The 23,248-nt window shown below is 39.3% G+C and overlaps 1 protein-coding gene across 4 annotated transcripts in view; it reads right to left on the reverse strand.

Annotated features, from left to right (window-relative positions):
• EYA4 (EYA transcriptional coactivator and phosphatase 4) overlaps window positions 1-20,778 on the reverse strand; it is a 271,340-nt gene extending 250,562 nt beyond the window's left edge. For 2 of the 4 annotated variants that reach the window (XM_082730717.1, XM_082730718.1), the window contains exon 1: window positions 20,320-20,495. The gene's annotated coding sequence lies outside the window, so the exon portion shown is untranslated. Of the gene's footprint in view, window positions 1-20,319 lie in introns of all 4 variants that reach the window. The other 2 variants (XM_082730719.1, XM_082730720.1) reach the window with 2 other exon arrangements.
• Between the last annotated feature and the right edge of the window lie 2,470 nt (window positions 20,779-23,248).

Raw genomic sequence — 23,248 nt, forward strand, 5'->3', positions numbered from 1 at the left:
AAAAGTTACCAGTCTTTGGCCGATTCTCTGAACTTAACATAAGTTTGTTAAAATGAACAACATCTTAATTACATTATTACCATTTACCCTTTTTAGCTTTTCATTCTATATAACACCAAAGTTGTGGCTGGTTTCTTTAGTGTTGAGAGACTGATGGTGTCAGTAACAGAATTATACATCCATGTGTGAAAGAGAAGGGAAAATATTTTCAGAAAAGAAGTTTTGAATTGGTAAAAGCAAGGGTGAGGAGCTAGACATTGGTAATAGCAATTGCTATTACTATATTTTGGTCACTAACATGCAAACAAAGGATGACATATATCATAAAATTGCAGCAACACATCTATCTGGATTTCTGAAAAACAAGACGAATAGTAATGAAAATTAAGGAGCAACATGAAGACTGTTGTAGTGATCTAGATAAGAAATCAAGGGAATCTAGACTGATGTGATGGCTGAAAGACACCTGGAAAAAAGGTGGTTATGCAGGATAACATAAAGACAAATCAAAAGGATATAAAAAAATATGTGAATATAACTCCTAAGGCAAATATGATTTGCAGGTATCACACGGTGCTGAAAATGTATCATACAGAAAAGTTGAAAGGAAAAGGTATTTTTTCTTCGTGTGTTATTGTTTTAGTTGTCATTAATTTCACTTATGAAGATGGGCAGGAAACAAAGGCAAAAGGCAATGTATAAAAAGAAAGTCTGAGAATTCTGTCTCTTTTACTGAAGGAGGGCTAGAAAACTCAGCCCACCATCTGACTCAGCAAGGAAGCTTGTCGTATGATGGAGCCATTGGGAAGAAATAATAATTACTTATTATAAAGTAAATAATTACTTGAGATAAATCAAAACCTCAGTCTTACTCAAATGTAAATTTTAAGTTGTTACTGCCTCTCTGGTATGGAAACCTCAAACCAAAAAACTAAAAATCAAGACTGATCCAGAGGCCTGAAATCCCCAGACTCCAGGGGAAGTAGATGCAAAATTATCCCACAGGACAGGAAGGATTCTGAGAGAGAAATCCATCAAAAATGATAAACTAGGGACGCCTGGATGGCTCAGTGGGTTAAGGCTTCTGCCTTCGGCTCAGGTCATGATCCCGGGGTCCTGGGATCGAGTCCCGCATCGGGCTCTCTGCTCGGCAGGGAGCCTGCTTCCTCCTTCTCTCTGCCTGCTTCTCTGCCTGCTTGTGATCTCTGTCTGTCAAATAAATAAATAAATAAAATCTTTAAAAAAAAAAAAAACGATAAGCTACATAAGGAAACAAAATGCCGCAGAAACAGCAATTGCAACAACAGAGAAACTAGGATCCAAAATCTGAGATTATAGGACCATCTGAAAAAGAGAAGTATGCTTAAAACAAAGAGATAGAAGGAATACAAACAATATTGAAGGAAACCCCCGCTATGAAAAATAAATACATAAATCTGGGAAAGAACTATAAAAAATGTTTTCTTAAAACTATATGCACTGAAATCTTATAAAAGAAATGAATGAGTTAAATAGCAAATTAGATTTAGCTAAAGAAACAATTTGCAAAGTAGAAAGATAGAAACTAATAAATAAACAAAAATTCTCAGGAAGTACGTAGCCCCTTGAGTGAAATTAATGGTAACAAAAAACAGTAACAATGCAAACATGTATTTTTCTCTCATATCTTGCATATCACCAATTTCTCAGGAATCAAAGTGTGACAACTGAGAGTCATCTTTTGTGGAGGGGGGCAGGGATCGTGCAGAATCCAACATATAACAAAGTAAACATGAGAGATACAAAATATGACAATAAATTTGACTTACCTAAAGCCAAATTACTTGCTTGAATTCTGTCTATAATGAATATTAGTTGGGGGTTTAATTATATATGATGCTATCTGCCTTCCTAAAATTTGGGACACTTGAAATTTTTACCTAGAGCTTTAATTAAGGCTGGATCCAAAGTTTGAATATATTCTTCCTCTCAATAAATCCCCCTCTGGCGTCAGGGAATAAAGGCATTCCACTGACTTCATAACTGCATTCAAAATAGAATCACATTAACAAAAAACTGCATTATAGCTTCTAAAAACCCAAGAACTTCTTAAGGGCTAAAGATATAAGAATTCAGAAAATAATATCTTGAATAAATTTGGTGTTTTTCAATTCTATATTGTACTTCCTTGTATGTTCTGACTTCAACAGAAACTTAGAATATGAATGGAATCTATAGGGTCTTATTTCTTTGTCTCAGGATCATAAGAAATATAGAAATAAGTGGGGTTTATTTACAGAGTGATCATATGTGTCTGTAGATAGAATATTTGAAGCATCTTAGCTCCAGGGAACTGAACCACTTCCTTCTTCTCTTTCCTTCTTTCAGTGTTTCCTTACATATTAGTTCATAGATCTACCTTTCAGAATTTCCACTCTAGTCTACCCACCAGAACCATAAAGCATAAGCTAAATCCTGCTTTAATATGTATGGCAGGCTGTTAGATATTAAGAGAGTGCAATCATTCATGTCACCCCTAAATCTTTTTTCCTCAAGTTAAGTACCCCTAGTTAATAAGACTACATCTTTAATAAAAAAAAGTCCTTGTTTCCCAAAAGGGATTATGGGAGAATTCACTCAGCCACAGTTGCGGGGAATGCATAATTGCCTAGGAAATGCATTAAATGGAAGATAGATATGAACTAGGTCATAGTGCATCATTATTTTTAGACCATTCAATTATAAATTGACTTTAAATTATTATAGATCAGCATTAATGTATAGCAAATAGCAAATATCATATTCATACCCAGCCAAAAACGTAAAGGAAACCCAGTTGGTTGAAACGAAAATTAGTGGCAATAAATTTTCAAGGCAATGAGAATGAACAACCTTAGGATTTTGTTTGTTTGCTGGTTTGCTGAAAACCAAATTATTCTCCAGGAAAATTTAAAAAGAGAAAAGACTAACGTTTAAGCTGCTGGGAAGTTTGGTTTGCCCAGAACTTGGACGTGCCTGGGCTTGTTTGTAGAATCGATGGCTTAGGCTCCCAAGTGCTCTTGGGCCTGAGGAGCCTCCTGGGAAAAAACTCTTCCCAGGAAAGAGCTGGTGAGCCATAAAGCTGGAGCTAAGTCTGAGTCCTAAGTCTCAGGGCTGCAAGCAAAGAACAAGAAAACAAACAAACCAACCCCAAAAAACTGCCCACTAAACTCTGTAGAAGAGGTCGAGGGCAGATGGCACCCCTGTATTATCTCGATTCTCTCTTATAGGGTACTGTGCTGGGGGAAGGGACTGGAGATTTTCTCCTTTGAAGTCACTTGCGGCAGCTGTTCAAGGAGAAGGGAGATCTGACCCAGAGAAATAATATTTCCTGTAAATAGGACTCTCACAGTTTGGAGGAAAAAAGAGTAAAGAAAGCTGGGGGAAAAAACTGGTTAAACTAGTAAGTTAAACTAGTAAGAGAAAGATCACAATAAATAAGAACTAAAAATGTGAGACGTGAAACTCCAGAAAATGACAGAGAAGCAGAATAATTTTCCCCCTCTTGATCAAACCAAATGATCAATGAGATTGTAAAGATGTGAACACCCTGATGGGTAGTGTGGTATCTTCTGGCCAGCGTTCGGCACTCCAGGCCCACGTAGGGCTGCAGTCAAGTTCTAGTTCAAGTCCTGAACAAACTATATTAGCTCTTAAAAAAACTTCAGTGCTTCCCATAGATACTTCTGTGGCTCACACCTGGACAATCCAATTTATTGTTTAGTGCCTTAATTTCTCTTTCATGGTCATGAAAAAATATAGATAGTAAGTTTCTTGTAAAAAAAAATTTAAGACTTATAAATTCAAACATTATTCACACTCCCTACATCAAGACTCTATCTTGCAAAACCATGGATTCTTATATAATGTATAAATCAATGAGTGAATGGACAAGCAAATGAACAAATAAGGAAATAAGGAAACATGCCTAAGGCCCATGTCAGGAAACAGATAACTTCAATTTCATGAAGTTGCAGGTTGAATCAGGCAAACAGAATCGTAGATTTCCATGCCTGCCATGACTCAATGCACGGCTTTGGGAAAATCTTGTAATTTCTCCATACTTCAGTTTCTCACCCTATAAAAGTAGTATATTGCTTGAAATTCAATTCCCTCACTGCAGTGAAGGTTTTGATTCAACATTTATAAAATGCTTTTTAGCTTCCCTGATTAATAGGCAAAATACTGTGGTAGTTGTATAATACGCTTTCCAAAAAGTATAAAGGTAACTAGTCAAATCTAATGTAAAATGATACTTGAGAAATAAATACCAGTTATATTTATTACTTCTCCATTCCATTTGCTAAGTCATAAAAATTACTTCTAACAGAAGAAGTATCAAATTAATATTCAAGCCAGCTGAAGTGTTATCATCATAGGTTTACCTATATTGGGGGGGGTTGTTTTGTTTTTCCAGGCTGCCCCACATGTTTATATGGTACAGTCAGGAATGTTGGGCACGGTTTTGAAGGCCTCTAGCGTATTCGTTGGTTTCTGGCATTCTAATGCACTCTACTCTTATAACCATAAAAGTACTCTTGAGTGCTTCTGGAAATATATAACAAATCCTTAATCAATTTAAGAGTGTTTTAACTGCATACATGAAATTTCTTGGGAGGAAAATGTTAGCTATTCTACACACATATAGTACTTAAGTTAGCAAGAGAGTTCCTTCTCAAAGGCACAAAGCAGTTTCCCCATAGTAATATAATTTTCAGTTTTATGTGCATAAGTCCTATTGAATCCCTTAGAATAACAGGAAATTCTGCAGGAAAAAAACCCACAAAAATTGATAGCCATACTTATCCAATGCTAGAGGAATAAGTTAGCTGTTTTGAGTTGGATTACTCTTAAGGCAATAGATAACCATTAAAGGTTAACCAGAACCTTAATTAACCAGAAACTGTAAGACCTGAATATTCTAGAGACAGAATTTTCTACTACATAGAACACTCTTAACAATAAAGTCAACGGATTAATACACTTCATTTTAACATTATTCTAGACAGTTCTTGAATAGCTATTCTCTAGATTTTGATACATTAAATTTCACATTAAACAGATTATAACATTTCACAGATGTACAAATTAGTACATTGATAAGGCAGCCAGTATTTTGATCTACCTTAATAATTATCAACATATATTCAGACTGGAGTGATCTCTTTTATAATAACCGTACAATGTCTATACCTTTTACCTACATTTTAAAAAACTATAGTAATGCATGTAAGGTGCTTAGAATTGTGTCTGGCACATAGTTAGCTCTTAATAGAATAATAATACATAATTCCTCATAAATTCTCATCAACAATATCTGACAGCCATTTCTCTTAGTAATTCCTATAAATATTTTATGATACTATATGAAAACATGTCACAAATATGACATACACTGATTTTTTTCTTTCCTACCAATTAGTTTAAGAACTATGAATATATAAAATAATTATTCTTTTAACTCAATTCTAACAACTCTTAAAGGAGATATTAACTATATATAACATAGATTTGATATATATGAGGTTAATAAATTATTCACTCTCATCAGTGAACTCTTCCAGTTAGTGTATGTCTCAAGGAACTTTACTTTAAGCCTTATTATGAATCAAAGCACAAATAATTATCATGTTCAATTGAGCATAAAATTTCGCCTGTGGCTTTTACGAGAAACATGCAAGCATCGTCATAGGGATGCAAGGGGTTATAACTCTTTTGAAAAATAATTTGGCACAACCTATGCAATATATACATATTCTTTCACCTATTAATTTGATGTCTAAAGCTTTATGCATAGGAATTTTGGATAAATAGAGAGTTATATAAAAATCATCACTGCAACATTCCTTGTAATAGTAAAAAACTGCAAGCAACCCAGAAATACACCAAGAAGGGAACAGTAAAATTATAAAACATATGCATAAATTAAATAGGAGTATCCAAAATTATATGTACTGATGTGGTAAAGCATTTAAGACAGCGTAACAAAATAAAAACAAATGTAAAATAAAAATAAATTACACCCTCACATAGTTCTTACATTCATACATACACAGAAACAAGAATCTGAAAGGAAGTGCACTGAAGTATAACGAATAACTTTGATTTGTGGAATATGGATAACATGAATAAAGTGAGGGACATCCACTTTTTACTTAAAATACATCTAGGTTTTTTATCTTTTTATTACTGTAAGACATACACACATACACAAATCAAAAGTAAACTGCTCATAAATACTAAATAAGCACCCCCACATCACCAATCAGACCAAGATATATGCTATTATCAGCATTCTAGAAGCTTCTCTCCTTCCCTCTTCCAGTCACTGCTCTCAAGTTAAATTCTATCATGTCTGTTTTAATGTGTTACACACTATATAAATTACTTTTTCTTTTAAAAAGTTGATTAAAAAAATCTTGCTTCAGCCGCAGGAAGGCTTCTTTTTTGAGTATTAAATACACTCAGCAGGTTCTTCAAAGAAATTAATTTAAAATATATTCTGGGTATTTTCAGTGTCTTCCCTACACTAACTGAACTATTCCCTACAACTCCACGAGGCAAGAGGCAAGAATTATTATTACTCCCCATGTCCACATCCGGACTCAGAAAGTGCCCCAAGGTTCCCCTGCCGGAGGAACGGGCTGCAGGGCCCAGACACACAGAGATGGAGCCCGATTCCGGCATCTGCAACTCCTTTAGACACAAACAAAGGAAAATAAAGGCAACAAGGTAGAGAAGTGGGAGCACTAGGTGTCTCCAAGATGAGGTCCTCTTTTCAGCTTCCTTCTTTTGAATACGTCACTTAAGATCTCTATTCCAGCCCCCAGCTGCAAACTGAAAAGGTAAATTCCTCTTCTGATCTGATTTTCTGGTAAATAATGTGACCTACCAAACTACAGAGCAAGTATGTTTCCTTATGCTGTAGTGCAATCACATACTGCATTCAAAAGTGACTCATACAAGGAAATAAAACCACAATTTTTGAAACTATTGGAAACAATAATTTTAATTTAATGTTATTTTTGGACAACGGAGGGATTTTTTTTCCCCCTAAATAAGCAAGTTGGTGGTTTTGAAGGCTCTTGCTCATCTTTTTGTGGAAAATGCCTAAAAACAAACCACTAAAAACTAAACAAAAAATTTTCCTTCCTCAATTGTGCCTGAAAAAAGACCTAATTTCTCTCACCAAAAGGCCACACATACTTTAACAGACACATCTGGGATTTCTGGCCCCTGTATTTTGAAACATTGACATAGACGAATACAGAACATGCTTCTACTCAGATGAAATCCGTAATTCTGAGAGTTAAAAATTCTTCAAAATAACATGAAGTGTATCTCCGCAGAAAGCAACCAGAGAGGCCAAAGTTTGTTTCAGGAGAAAAGTAGAAGACTATAAACCTCGACTAGAATCTTTTAATTTGGTTATTCAAAATGCCAGTTCATGCTGGACAAATCTTTTCTTCTTCTAGAAAACCAAGAATATCTTGGTACAAAGGAAGCTGTAAGTAAATTCGAATAAAAAATAACTGATAAACTTGTTTCCGTGACCATAAGGAAACGAGAATCAGTTCCCAAACTGTAAACAGGATTTTCTTTGTAATTGTCTGGCTTTGGATGTGTATCCTTTGAAGACATGCATGGAACAGAGCAGTTAGTGAATTTCCATCGATATGCCCAGGCACTGGACTACAGTGGGGGAAAGATAGGATCTCTACCTTCAATGAGTTCAAGTCTCTGTGGAAGACAGATTCACATATAATTAGCCTCAGCACAATGTGCTTTTATATTAATAGCCTCAAAAAAGGTGCTATGGTATTACAGAGAGAAAAGAATGAATTCTGCCTGAGCCTTAGGGAAGGCTTCCCAGAGGAGGTGACATCTGAGCTAAGCCTTGAAAGGTAAGTAGATTTTTTGTGCAGGTAAGCAGCTAAAGAGTAAGAGGCAAATAGGTTAACGGAGCTGGAGCACTGGAAGACAAAGGTGGTGAGAGTATCTCAGGGAGAAAAAAAGGAAGTGCCTAATTGTACTTTATAACACAGAGCGTTCATAAAAATAGCTAAGTTTTACATTAAGACCCACTATACAAAGAATCAACCTGACAAAGTAGATATGTATACTGAATTCTTGGAGGAGGACAATTTCCTAATTTATGAACCCAAGAAGTGTTCCTTCAGAAAAACAGAACCTCTGGTTTGCTGGCTGTTCTCCAATGAACAGGCTTCCTGTTCAACATCAGGCATAAAGTATCTGGAAGAACTTGAGTTTTGCTCTGCCTTCTTTGGACTTCTTGTCAATGCATGGAACAGAACTCTACTCCATGGTCTGAAAACTCATGATGTAGGCCTCTGACTTACCCCCCCCCCCCAACTCCTCTGGAATGGCTACCACCTGTCACGGGGTTGCCCAGAACCTTCTAACAAGTAGCTGTGCAAGGTTCATCTCCTCTTAGAAAACAGTAAGACACTTTGATCACAAACGATAGGCTACATTTGTAGCCAATTTCCCCTCTTAAAAGTACATTTCAAAAATTAAAGCATAAGCCAAAGGTGAGGCAGGAGAGAAAGAGACAGACACACAGAGTCTGTCATTTAGTACTTCTGCCCTGCCTTCTTAAGCATCAATTAGTAAATGATGCAAAATCCCTAGGTCAGCTGACTGCTTCCAGGTAACATGATTACCTGCCTAATATAACTAACGTAAAACCACTAAATCAGACAATATGTAGGTGTGGAATTTCAAGTATCTTTGCAGTTCCTAATGAGATGACAAAAAAACTTTATACTGTTTAGACCTCAGATGAGGGTTAGCACAATTATATATCTATAATACCAATTGTTTCATACCTCAAAATAACTTTCACATTCAACCCAAAACTCATGTAGGTCATGTTATCCTCTATCACTTTAAGTTAACATTATATGTTCCCATTTTGTTTCTTCAAACATCTTTCATATAGGCTTAAACTAGGTGGAGGTCAGAGGTGGTACTCAGACCAGTCACGTTTACTTACAGTCAATTACAGATCAAGTTGTAGATAAAATGTCTTCAAAATTAAACCTCAAGAATTAGAACCTAAGTTTGAATTTGGTAATTCATCACAGGAGTGCTTACATGGGATATCCTTATTTTTATTTTCTTCAGATTATACCACTGGTACTGAACTCAAGATCCTGAAATTGTGGTACAGACTGAAAACTAAGACATATTTCATCTGAAAATTTCTCATCACAAATGAACAAATGAGAAAGTTTCTCAACTCAGTATTTTCATCTTAGGCAGTTGCGATTATAAGTAACTTTACCTTTTGTGACACTAAAGACTATAAATAAAAGTCTCTTATTACTGAATTATTTATCTATGGAAAAAATAAGTAATTGTCATTTGAAATATATTAAAAATAACAGTAAAAAATAGAAAAAATATATATTAAAGAGAGTCAAACAAATATCCACTTCTTATACACTTTCCTAGGTCTTCTGCTCTCCCCACTCATATATTATTCTTAGGGTAAAAAAATGCTGAAAGTTGTCACTCTGTATAAAGCGTATCTGTAAATCCCCTCTACGTAAAGTTTATCTATCAACACAGACCAATGAGAGTTGTTTGATTTTGTATTTAAACTTAGGAGGAAGGTATGAAGATTCTCCACACTTGACTGAAAATAGAACAATTCTCTCAGGCAGATGCCTGGGAATCTTTTTTTTATCTCTATCAAGTGGTCTTAAGATCTGCTTTGGTCATGGGTTCTCAACCGGGGGCAATTTTGCTTCCAGGGGATGTCTGGCAATGTGTGGAGACAGCCATTACTTGGGAGAGGGTGCTACTGGCATCTAGTGGGTGCAGACCAGGATGTTATTTCACTCTCTACAATACACCAGACAGACACACACACATACACACACACACACACACACACACCCCGACAGAGAATTGCTGAGCCCAGGGCACCTGGCGGGGGGGCGGAGCGCAGTCAGTTATGTATTTTCTTTCAGCTCAGGTCATGATTTTGGGGTCCTGGGATCCACATTGGGCTCCCTGCTCAGCAGGGAGTCTGCCTGCCCCTCTCCTTCTGTCCTCCTTCCAGTCTCGTACTCTATCACCCTCTCTCACTCTCTCTTTCTAATAGATAAAATCTTAAAAAAAAAAAAATTATTGAGCCCAAAATATCAATAGTAAGAGCTTGAAACTACCTGAGACTAATGCAACACTGTGTGTCAACAACAGTTAATACTGGTCTATATATACTGTGGGATTCAAGCGCACCATCAATACCAGTAAAATTTTTTTATTACAGGTGCATCTGACAGTTCCTGGCAAGCCATAAAAATAGGACCTATTATTTTAACTTCCTTTCCTCCCTCAGCCCCACTCTGCTATACAGTCATTACATCTGAATCCAAGGACTGAGTGATATATTCTAGAAATAGGGAAGCTTATAACCCCCTATTGTCTCTGAAGAGATAAGAATCATAGGAATATTTAAAGTTGTCTTGTTACATTTACATTAAACCCATTGAGCTCACTGTCAATTGAAAAGTATACAAATTCTTATAATTGGTACCTTCAGTCTGAAAAAAGCAACCAAGGATTATAAAATAAGGGTACCCTTATAGAACGTGCTTAAAATTGCTGAGGAAAGTTGAGGACCACCCTAAATCAAAGCCTTAAAAAATAATTCTAGATTATTGAATGTGGAAGTATTTGTTAAAAGAAATTCCGTGTAACATAGATGGCCAAAGCTCAGTTTGGAGCACCTCTGATGTCTTCTCCAGATACAGTCTCAGATTTGCCAAGAATGCCAAACTTATACTTGGACCACTGGGGACTCCATTGCTAGTCCTCAGTCTGTGGTCCCAAAAAATGACTTCCAGCTCTAAAAACCTGTGAACATTTTTGGCCAACTAATGGAGACTAACAATTATCATCATACTAGCTAATACTCAATTCAGACACTATTCTAAATACTTCACATATGTTGACTTATTGAATTCTAAAAAGAGCCTCATAAAGTATGTTCTATGATATGTGAGAAAACTGAAACAAAACCAGTTTAAGTAACATGCTTATCATTACAGAGTCTTTAGTGTCAGAGCGGGGGTTTGAATACAATCCACCTGGCTCCATGTTCTTTGTGCTTAACCATTATAAAAAGAATCTGGTCCCTTAGATTTCAAGTGCTATGAAATACTTCTGTCTTCAGAAATCCTTGGGGCTTATCCACTGGGTCACCGATTTCCCAGTGGTCATATGAGAAATAAATACACTTCTATATACATCTACACATACATATAAGCTGGCCCTAGATTCAGAGCTGCGATTCTACTGAGTTAATACAAAAATCCCTGAGGTTTTCTCAAGGATGTCCTGCAGTCGATCGGTCACGGCTATCCCCTTTGCTCCCAATCTCATGGCAGAGAATGTCCAAGGCCATCATCACTACCCTTGCCCTCCTTTTCTTTATTCATTTACTCAACAGAAACTTACTGAGACCAACTCACTGAAGATATGGAGATGACAAATGTCAGTAATCATGTCAGTAAATTCTCAGCCTAGAGCAGGATTTAAATTCACGTAATTTATTATGTGTCAATGTGGCAAGTACTGTGCTGAAGGTAGAAACTGGGTGCTTTGGCAGCAAAAAGGAAAGAAACATCCAACTCAGCCTCTGGAGGACAGATGAGCTTACTAGAAGAGGTTACATTTTGTCGGCAATCTTGAAAAAGAGGTCAAAAAGAAAGTTTCAGAGGCAGAAGAGATGTGCACAATGAAATGTGGTGGAAGCGATGAGGGTGTATTTGTTTGAGAACCATAGTTCTCCATACAGCTAGAGATTCTTGTGACCAGGTATGAGAGGTGAGAACAGCAACCCTGGCAAGGTTCTCAGCATGGAAGGCCCTGTGGTCCTGCTAAAAATCCTGGAATTGTCCTAGAGGCCAGAGAACATTTTTTGAAGAATTTTAAGTCAAAGAGGGAACTGATAAAAATTGTGAATAAATGTGATTGGACATTCCTGGGATGGGGAGGAGAGTTTTAGAGACAGTTCCAGTATAGTCCAGGGTGGTCCCGCAGGACTAAACCAAAGACCATATGACCTATTGTGTACAAGACACATGTCCACCCAAAGCTAATATGATAATCTGAGAATTAAACCCATGATCTTGGTTATCATGGATAACTCACTTATTATTAAACCATTGCTTGTGAATGGTATATACTAAGAAAAAGTAAAATTTATTGTAAGAGACTACATGCCCCCAAAGTCTTCAGAATTAACACATAGAAGTGAAAACCTATTCATGTCACTCTAACTTTTGCATGTCCTTAGTAACACTGAATATGAAAAAGCATTTAAAAAGCGTGTTTTGTGTACCAAGAATTTTGCTAGTTCTCTTCATGAATGAAGCCTGGAAAATCTAATCCAAAGACAATGTTTAAGGAGACGAAACAAAACTAAATTAAAATTCTTCTTGGGTCAACTAAGAAAAATAAGAAAGAGTAGCCTCATTTGAACACCTGGAAGTTCTGTAAAAAATTTAATAGCGCTGCTGTTCTTGACAGAATTTTTGAGGTTTGCCTTCTTAAGTTACCTACTAGAAGCAAACTTTTAGATTAGAGAAAACCTGCCAAAGGGAATCTGAACATGACTCACCCACTTGTGATTAAATTTGGCTAGAATTACCTGAGTCATAATCATACATGACTATACATTTGCATTTAAATATAAACTTCTAAGTGAAAAGCATTAGCTAATTCAGAGACCTGTTGACTCCCCAAGTCATCATCACTTTCAACACACTGGACACATTAGGTTGGAAATGCTCAATCTCTGAGTCAGAACCTTTAGGTCTTTTCAAATCCTTAAACATTGGGGAGTTCAGAACCAGAGGCGAACTGTAATGAATAGATCACCCCGCGGGGTATATGCAGAGGTCTGTGAATTGTGTGTATGACCTTCTGAAGAATAAGCTCTCCCAGTACGTGGTACATCTATTTGATTAAGTATAGAATTTCAAATCAAATGCTATTGCTTTTGTGAGTAGAATTAAACTTAATGGCATAAGAACGTAAATTTTTATGATTTCATTGTAACCTTCACTAGAAATGTCCCTTTCATTTTAGAAAGAAAAGAGGAAAGAATCACGGAAACAGAAAATTTATATGAAAAAAAGAATTTATATGAAAATCTAAGATCATGTCCATTTAGGCTACTGCTGATGTTTCTTTATAAAGTCCTTAAGAAGAAAAAGATACTCTTATAAAACAAGCCTTTGCCTGTAAAAATGGGGTGGGTCTCATTCAGACCTGTATCTCTATGCAGGAAACAGACTGACTACTTCTGTTTTCTAAGCATGAAATTGAAATAAAGTTGCAGATTGGTTAACAAGAATACTCAAGTAATACTAGGGTGAGCAGACATACTTTGTGCCCACATATTACAATGGAGATATTTCAAGGTATTTGAGAGTTGTTTTTGTTTTGTTTTTTAGTGGAAGGCATGCTAACATACTACCGCAGTTACTGTGAATGGACCCCCTTCTCCGAGGACCCTTTTGCTCTGATTTTTGCACACTGGAAGACCCTTAACAGAGACTCTGGGGGCCAGCAATGGTCGGAGGGCAGAACTGGTGAGTGATTCATGGGCCACCCATGTTCTGCTTCATGCAGGACAGTGAATATTTCTCCAGTGGGCACAGGGTCAGTTTTCACTTGGATAAAGGGGTCTGTGGCTCAATACATAAATAAAAGATGAAAACCCCTGTCCAAGCGAAAAAAATTCACTCAAGTTATAAAACGGATGATCAGCAGCAAAACAAAAGTGTTCACCTACAGAAAACCTTAAAAATGTAAAGTCTGATAGGATAATCCATGCAGACTGAGAGGGTTTCCAAAATATGGGTGACCCCATTATAATTTACACTTGCCTCTAGAAATGCGTTATGCAGTCCTTATCAGCTGGTCCAACATAAATGTATAGATTTGAGATTCATAACCACCATTCAGGCTTAAAACAACAGCAACAGTAGCAACAGCAACCAAAACCCTATAAAATCAGTAGCTTCTAACCGATGGATAAGGCCTAGAAAGCAAAGGAAAATTCTACATAGAAGTTAACTGCTAAAAAGGTCGGTCATAAGTTCCTGACATTTGGGAAGCATTCTAGAGTAACAGTTTCTCCAAATTCAGTCATCTGCCACCAACCTTCCCGATTTTAGCTATTTTAGCCAAGCGTTTGTTTCCTCACTGTTACTTCATCTGCTTCCTCAAATAGGCGCTTTTCTAAAATTTAATTTGTTTTACTTCAGTACTTCTTTTTGGACTTCCTGTAAACAATAGTATCTGTGAAATTGTAGGTTTAATATGAAATTTTATGTATTTTTCTAATATCCTTAGAAATAAATGCATCACCAATAATATAAAAATAAAATGTTGTTCAGAGAACACCTGCAATGAACTTCTATCTGGCTGGTGGGAGTAAGGGCCTAGTGCAACCCTTAAGGATAAGGAGTCTGAGGTCAGAGCACAGAGTTGGAAACCTGTCCCCATTCCACTGCCTAAGTGCTCTCAGTTTCCTCACCTGAAAAATGGGAAGGATCAAAGTAACTAACTTATGGCATAGTTGAAAAGATAAAATTAGTGAATCCACATGAACACCTTAACGTGTTTTGCATAAAGCCAAGCCTCAGGAAACATCAGCTGTGCTGTAACGATGATGGTAATGACTGATGATGACAATGGTGATGATTTACACGGACATAAAAATTACAACTGTAGGGGTGCCTGGGTGGCTCAGTGGGTTAAGCCGCTGCCTTCGGCTCAGGTCATGATCTCAGGGTCCTGGGATCGAGTCCTGCATCGGGCTCTCTGCTCAGCGGGGAGCCTGCTTCCTCCTCTCTCTCTCTGCCTCTCTGCCTACTTGTGATCTCTCTCTGTCAAATGAATAAAATAAAATCTTAAAAAAAAATTACAACTGTAAAAAAAAATCTGACAATTTCTATTTTAAAGTATACTTTGAGATATAAACATAATTAAGAAAATATGCTTTAGGTGTCAAGTCTCAAGACGGCTATTCAATATTGGGTGGTTACTTTGGGGCTTTGGGGGGGAGGTTTAAAGATTTATTTGCCCGGGAGCATGCACAAGCAGGGGGAGTGACAGCCAGAGAGAGAGGGAGAAGCAGGCTCCTCACTGAGCAGGAATCCCAATATCCGGCTCAATCCGAGGACCCTGGGGGATCATAGTCTGAGCTGAAGACAGTTGCTTAACTGACTAAGCCACCCAGATGCCCCTTCAATATTGGTTTAATGCAACTTCACTTTGAAAGTATTCCAATGTGATCAGAGCAATCAAACTTGGCCTAGTATCTTCAATATAAAAGTATCTACCTGTGAAAAAATAATATTAAAAAATCCATGGGGCTCCTGAGTGACTCAGTCAGTTAAACATCTGCCTTTGGCTCATATCATGATCTCAGGACCCTGGGATTGAGTCCTGAATGGAATGAGGCTCTCTGCTCGGTGGGAAGCCTGCTTCTCCCTCTCCCTCTGCCTGCTGCTCTGCTCTGCCTACTTGTGCACTCGTGCTCTCTGCCCCTCTCCCTGTCAAATAAATAAATAAAATCTTTTTAAGAAAAAATCCTAACATGGTAATACAGGTCTTTATCCCATGGCCCAAAAGTACACCAAAATAAATGTTCTTAATGTATATAAATAAAAGTTTTAAAGATATGAGCATGTTGTATTAAAATGTTTCATATGGAGGAAAAAAATAGAATTCCTGACATTTTAATATGGTGTTATTCATCAGCCATGGACTGAAATCTCAGGGTGAGAAAAGGGCCAGGCGAATGCTGAAAGGTTTCAAATATCAAACTATACTATTATGTCAGTGACCTAAGATCAATTAGCACCTTTCAATGACAGAAAAGGTTACAGTGAGACTCAGAGGTGCACTCTCTGAAACTATTTTAAACCACCATAAAAATGTGGTATTGATAACTCAAAATGGTTTCTATTTTTACATTAATCTATTTCATCTCTTTTTCTGAAAGACAGAAAAGGAGTTAGGGCAGTAAGGGTAGTGGTATTCATTTTCAGTACCTCTCAACTAGTAGAAACATAGCTGGATACACGAAAGAATCACAAAGTTCAAGAGGAAAATGGCATATCACCAAGGCATATACTAATGTGCAGTGCTGGGGGCAACAGTAGATGACAGTGACGTATACAAAGTCTTCAGACCCTTAAAAATGATCAAAACTGCTTGTACTGCATTTGAATATGTGATTCTTGTTTGTTTTCTTCCATTCAAGTTCCAACTAAAGGATGCCAGGTTTGGCTCTATGTACAATTTAATGAATATTCAGTGCCCCCCCCATGTTAAAACACATCTAATGGATACAGTATTACATAGACCGCGATTAAATACAGTGCTGCATCTCACCCATCTCGACAACAAATGCCTGAAAGATCATGTCATTTCTTAGTCCACTGGGAAAAATTCACCAGAGAGGCAGGTACATTGCAATGTCATCCATGCGCTCTCCTGTTGATTTCATGCACCTAGTAACCATTGTAACAAAATCCCCCAACTACATTTCTGAACACAGTTTTAAGATACACTATAGGAAGACACATTATAAGAGCTTAGAATGTGTAAAAATAATACTCATTTAAAAAAGAAACTATCGTGGTTATATTTTCACTGAAAAAAATAAGGTGTCTGAGAGATGTTTGTTCAGTACTTCAATGAAAAGATTCGAAACAACTTCTGCTTTTGATACCACGCTTTTCTGTTTGTTTCTTAAATGAGTGATCTGAAATATTTACAACCAGACAGTACCTAATTTTAGGTTTTAAGTGCTTTAACAGCTCCGTGAAACATGATCAGCAGCTGCAATACAGAACTAGGGTGAATAAAGTCCTTATAAAGGGGGCCTGTTTTTACTGAATGTTCAGTGTTCCTGCATTTACCTAATAGGAAAAAAAAAAAAAAGATAATGAAAAAACATAATAAATACCTGTGCTCTTAAATTACTTAACACTTCAGTAAGTCTTAAAAGGATTATCTCCCCTCTTCTTGAATTCTCTATAAAAATGTGAGGTTTCCTTTGGTAAAATAAGTTAATTTTATTATTTGAAAGTTAGAGTGTAAAAAGTTCCCAACATCCTAACTCTTCATGACAATAATAATGGCTTTTCTACCATTCTGCTTTTTAAAACTCCTGGAAAAATTAATTTCAGTGCATAGATTTTTTTAAATGAAATACCAAGCCACATAAATATATTTTTAGACATGGCATCAGTCATTTAGAGCTTGCAACAGAGATTGAAAACATGAAACTGGACACTCTATTTCCCGTGGGTATGTAAAATTTATTTACACCCCAAATCACAACATAAATAAAAAGGAAACTCTTAGAAATGGAAAACTGAGTTTTCTTTTTTCTTCTAATTCAAAGAGATTTTTTAGAAGAAAAAAAATAAATTACAGCAAAATGACAAACTACTCATCTGCCAGCCTCTCTTCAAAAAAGAAACTTTTATGCAAAGGCAAATTTTTTTTTCAGTTAGCTTCTACAGATCCTCTAGAATATAGCATCTGCATTTCCTAATATAAGAATAATGATTGTTCCTGAACCAATTTCTTTTTACACAAATCTTAGGGTTTACTTTTTAATTTTAAATTTGAATACATGATTTAAATATTACCTATGAATATATGCATAAAGATTTCCATTTTGTATAAGAGAAATTAACTTTCTAACATCCAATGAAATGAATACTTCCTAGTAAAAAAATAAACAAATATTTTTATTTCAGTTATAATTGTGAAACAAGCACTGTGATGGCCTTAAAATGTTGAAGGGTACTCTTGTCAGGTAACTGACAAAGGAAAACAGGATTTTGAAAGCCACATTGATTTTAAACTTTCACTTGTTATGAAAGACAAGATATGTCCCTAACGATTAAAAAAAGGACAGTTTACACATAATCTAATTATGTTACTTTCAGAGTTGTAACTGTCAAAAGTCTTAACTTTCTTTCTTGTACAGTCATTTCTAAAAATTGGTTTAACTCTGAATGACTTACAGCTTTTAATCGGGTGGAACAAACTATTTTTATGGTTTATAATAACAATAAAAATGGATGCGGTTATATCTGCCTTTCGTATTGTTGCCATAAAAATCAGATTCTGGCAGTCTAGCTCCACACAAAACAGTCTGTCTCTTGTTACTACTGCTACTTATTTCTTGGGATAATGTTATTTAACACCCCCCCCCCCCACACACACACACACACAAATGCCTTTGGGTGCAGTCTCCTAAAACGCACCATACCACGTATCAAATATTTTGTTTTAGGAATCTCTCCCCGCCCCCTTTCCTCATTTTTTTATTCTCCAGCTACAAGATGGCCAGAAACGTTATAAAAGAAGAGGAAGAAGAGGAAAAGGAAACATTTCTACTTAAAACCAAGTTCTGCCCAGGAAAGATTACCAAGTGCAATTCCTTGTCCTGATGGGGTTTTAAAAATAAAAACAAAAACAACCTACCCAACAAAAAACCATCATTGACTTTCATACTGCCAGTCACCTATGTGTAAATGAAACTTCAGAAGCTGCTAAAGGGGAGTCTGAGGTTGTTAAAGGCTCCTAAGACTCCCACCTACGTCCCGAAGGAGCCTGCACAGAAACTGACAAACGCAGGAGGGTGCAAAACGTGGCCGCTGAGGAGAAGGGCAACAAAATGCCATATTCCAGAAGATATGTTTCGCTACATCAATTACGTTGATCCCAGGGTGCCAAGCCAAAAGGGGTAAGGGAGAAAGAAAACTGTTAAGTATGAGCTCTTAATGTGAAACCTAACCTGTTGGTTCTCTTAGGTATCAGATTTTGGAAGTGTCTGTAATGACAGCCAGGAAAGCAAATTAATGGCCAACGGCCCACTGGGTTTGAACACGAGACTCCTGTTACCTCCTCACAGATCAGGTACACAACACGCACACACACACACGCACACAGAGATGCTCCACGTGGAACTGCTCCGAAACCAAAACACACGCCCCATCGCTATTCTGCACGTTGGCAGAAAGGGCCCGGGGACCTGCGCCTTCCTCCACTGCCCTCAGGTTGGGATTCATGAATGACTGCCCGCTCCGGAGTGCTGCGGAGAGAGGCGCACGGGAAGAAAGGGGAGAGGAGACTGTCTCCAGACCCTCCCCTCCCACCCACCCACCCACACACTCACCCAGAGCACAGACCTCACTAGCCTTCAAGGGAAGGAGCGAGAGAGGTGGCGGGGGCTGACCCTGCCATACCAACGAGGGACTGATGGCTCTCTGGTTTCGCTAGCGCCCCGCCAGGGGACTCAGTCCGCAAATTTCCTTACAGTTAAAAGCTGTTCAGATAAATGCTTACAAAGAAAGAGACCTCTTTAAAGTGTTACTAAAGGAAAGTTCTGGCTGCTGTGTGGCGCACAGTAAAACAAGCCCACACGCGGTCTCCTTCCGAATCCGGCTTAACCACGCGAAAACAGCCGTTTCCCGTGCCTCCACCAACCCCAGACCTAGCAAACTTTGAAAGGAGAGAAAACCTGCTCTCCGCAGCCAGGTCCCTCCGTTTGGAGAAGTTATAATCCCTCCATGGCATCCGCGTCCCGAGCCAATGAACGCGACTCCTCTGACAAGCCGCCTCTAATTTCACGGACCCTGGCTAGCGGCAGGAAACATTCGGTCCACGCCGCATGAAAACTATTAAAGTGGGATGGCCGCAGTTTAAAAGGCCGGTTCGTGCCTCGAGATTAGAGCACATGCAGGGTACGTACACACGTATGCAGCATCGTGAACATGCCAGGAGCCTGGGCCCTCCACGGGACCCGGTCAGCATCTCTGCGTTAGGCTTATCTGGGGGGTCATCAAAGTAATAAACAGCACTGGAAGGATGTCGGGGAGACCTCGGGCGCGCGCCCTCGCGAGCCAGGCAGCCTGAGTACAGGTGGGGATCCGTCCCGCCGCCCTGCAGCAGCCCCGCAGGCTTGGAGAAGACCCACTGGGCGCCGGGTGTCCTCCAGGGCAGAAAGCACCACTGCAGCCCGGTGGCCTGGGCCTCGGGCGGGCGAACTGCACTCCGCCTCTGGGAGCCCGCGGGGAATCGGGGTGCATACCCCGTCCTGCCCCACGTTCCCTGTCCCCGGGGCTCCGCGTCCTCGGCGGAGCCGCGCGCACTTCCCCGGAGAGAGTTCACAGTCTCCCCGCAAGTCGGACCCCGCGGGAGGGGACGGGGAGAAGGGACACTCACCTCCCCGAAGCCCGGATCGCTTCGGGATCTGAAGTTCAAGTGTCTGTCCCAGCCGCGGACCCGTGCGTCTGTATTTAGGTATTTACTCTCGTTCCTTCCAATGTCTGAGCTTCCCCTTCGCGTTGTGCCTCTGGTGAAAACAGGACATCCCCTTCGGCCACCCCCCGACAAATAGCGTACACTAGTGGGGGAGCAACGGGGCGGGGGGAGAAGCCGGCTCCGAGGGGGAGGAGGAAAGGAGAGGAGCCAAAACTCTGGACTAAGACAGGGGTGGGGAAAAAGTGGAAGAAAAGAAAAAGAGAGCGCGCGCACAGCCACCGCTGTCGCCACTGCCCCGCTTCACCCTAAGCTCTTTCCCCCTCTGAACCCGAGCGACAACTTCACGTGGACAGGCTCGAAGTTTTGCGCGGAAGCGGGGAGCGGCGGAGCGTGCGCCGCGCGGCGGGCAGCCTTGCACTTGCGCGCGGGATTGGGGGCGGGGGACGCCGCCGCCGTCTCCCGCGGCCACTGGAGGCCGCCGGGGGGGGGCCCCGGGGCGGGCGGCGCGCAGGGACCAGCTCGTTTTTATTCGACCTCGCTGACTGCCTGTTGTCATCGTTCGAGGTCCCGCGTGGGGACCGTTCGGGACCCTTGGCGTCCCCGGTGGCACCGCAGTAATCTCCGCGTCCTCCGCGCCGCCCCCACCCCGCCCCCACGGGCCTGGCGCCGGCCGCTGCCACCCGCGTTTGAGGGGAGGGACCCGCAACCGCACTCCTCTCCCCGAACGAGGGCACCGCTGTCTGCCCCCACCTGCTTCTGCGGGACAGCCCAGGGGTTGCCTCCCACTCCGCCGCTACCCAGTCTCCCCGGGTGTAGGCCACTTCGGGCCCCCTGCCGGATTCCTTTCCACTTACCCCAGAAGAGAAGACAGAAGGGACTTCGCCTGCTTGCAAAGACGTAAAAGAAAAACCAACCCCTCGCCAGTCGAAGGGGACGAAATACCCTTTTGCGTGAAGATGTATGCTAGCATGGAGTAAGCAGTCTGGGGGTAGGCTTGCTGGGAAGGGCCTGGGCCCCTTCCAGCGCTGGGCACAGGTATAGGCATCCCTTCCAGACGCCCAAAGGTCAGGCAGCGTCAGAGCTTCCCCAGGCACATTGCTGAAGTGACATTTCAGAGCCTAAGCCTTATGTGCCTGCTTTAGGCACCCACATAAGATTTAGTATTCTATACGAGCATATGTGTATGCCACAACCAGAGGCCACGGCAAAATAGACAATAAAAAAAAAATACATAAATTTTGCATCTATTTAATCATATCTCCCTGAAACCTATTGTCTATTCTTCTTTAATTGTCACATCTATTTAAAGTGCGTTAATTTATTGAGAATATATGTCAGTCATTACACTGATCCCTTTTGGTAGGTGTATGCTCATTTAACTTTCACAACTCTAAGGTGGTTATTGTATAGTGGTTATTTAAGCCCTTACAAGCGATAAGGAGACTAGGCCCAAAGAAACCTAAGTAACTTCACCAAAGACAACCAAATGGTCTCTAATCACAAAGCCTATGATTCAACAAGCAGCTCCTCACATGGCCTTAGATGTGGCGGTACAGATTACAAGGCAACTAGTAGAATTTACTCCTATTCAAAGAAAATGTAGTTTTAATGTTTTGTCAACTTACATTATTTTCCGTAAAAAGTTCAGAAAAATATTTCCTCCTTTATTTCGGCTTGGTCTTTTCCAACTGCCACAAGGACTCTCGGGTTTAAAAACAAAAACCAGTATTGAATTGTTACCCTTACAGCTTATTTTTTTAATTAGTGAACACAATTATGAACAAGCAATGGAAAAGGCGAGCTTGTAAATTTAAACTGATAAAGGCACTGTCTGATACTCTCACCATTCCGTGGGTGTCCATCTTGTCTGCAGATTTATTTTGAAGGCCTAGACCTGCCGAGAACCGTTCTCCTTTTTCTGCTTCTCGAGGCAGAAAGGGTTCTGGTGGCGGATTTGGTGCAAAAAGCATTTGGAGCGTGATCCGCAGCACGCCGTGGCATGAAGAAGATGTCGGTTAATATACACATAAGACAGACATATCAATGAGGGGGTGCCTGGGTGGCTCAGTGAGCTAAGCCTCTGCTTTTGGCTCAGGTCATGATCTCAGGAGTCTGCTTTCCCCCTCTCTTTCTGCCTGCCTCTCTGCCTACTTTGTGATCTCTGTCAAATTTTTTTTAAAAAGTATCAATAGGTAGAGTTCATTAACTTTGCAGATCTTATTTTCCCCCATTTTACAGGTGAGAACATTAAGGGCTCAGAATTTGGAGCAGCTTCCTAATAAATGGCAGACCTAAAATTCAAACTAGCCTCTGTGCAACCCCAAAGACCACTGTCAGCCACTGTGATGCTATTATTATTCACAGAGTAGTCAGAAAAATAATAAGTATTTTTAGGACACGGTGTATGTTTCAATGACTGTACCAAATACATAAAAAGTAAGTGCAAATGCTGAATTTGATTCTCTCCTCTTAAGGCCACAATTTTTACATTTCATTTTGGTATGAAACATTACTTCTAAATAAAGTTGGGGAGATGCACAATCTGGATACAGTAAAATTTCATACTCTAGCATATTGTTCATACAGATATAATTTTTTTCATGGTTTTTCACTCCCTTCTAAAATCAGATTTTTTACCAAGACTGACCTTGCTTTCAATTTACTTTGTTCCCATCTGATTTTTTATATACCTTTATAAAAATATATTTAGAGAAGTTATTTTTAAAAACCTAAAATTATATCACAGCACTAGTATTCAACTTCTTATTACTATCTTCAAGTACATCTAGTCTTAAATGTACATCTATTACATGGACACTAACAGGAGTGATATAAAATTGTCATATATCAGTCCAAGTTTGAAATAAATTGAGCATAGGAAACAAAGAAT

The sequence above is a fragment of the Mustela nivalis genome, assembly GCF_964662115.1.
Source record: "Mustela nivalis genome assembly, chromosome: 5".
In the NCBI taxonomy this organism is placed as follows: Eukaryota; Metazoa; Chordata; class Mammalia; order Carnivora; family Mustelidae; genus Mustela; species Mustela nivalis.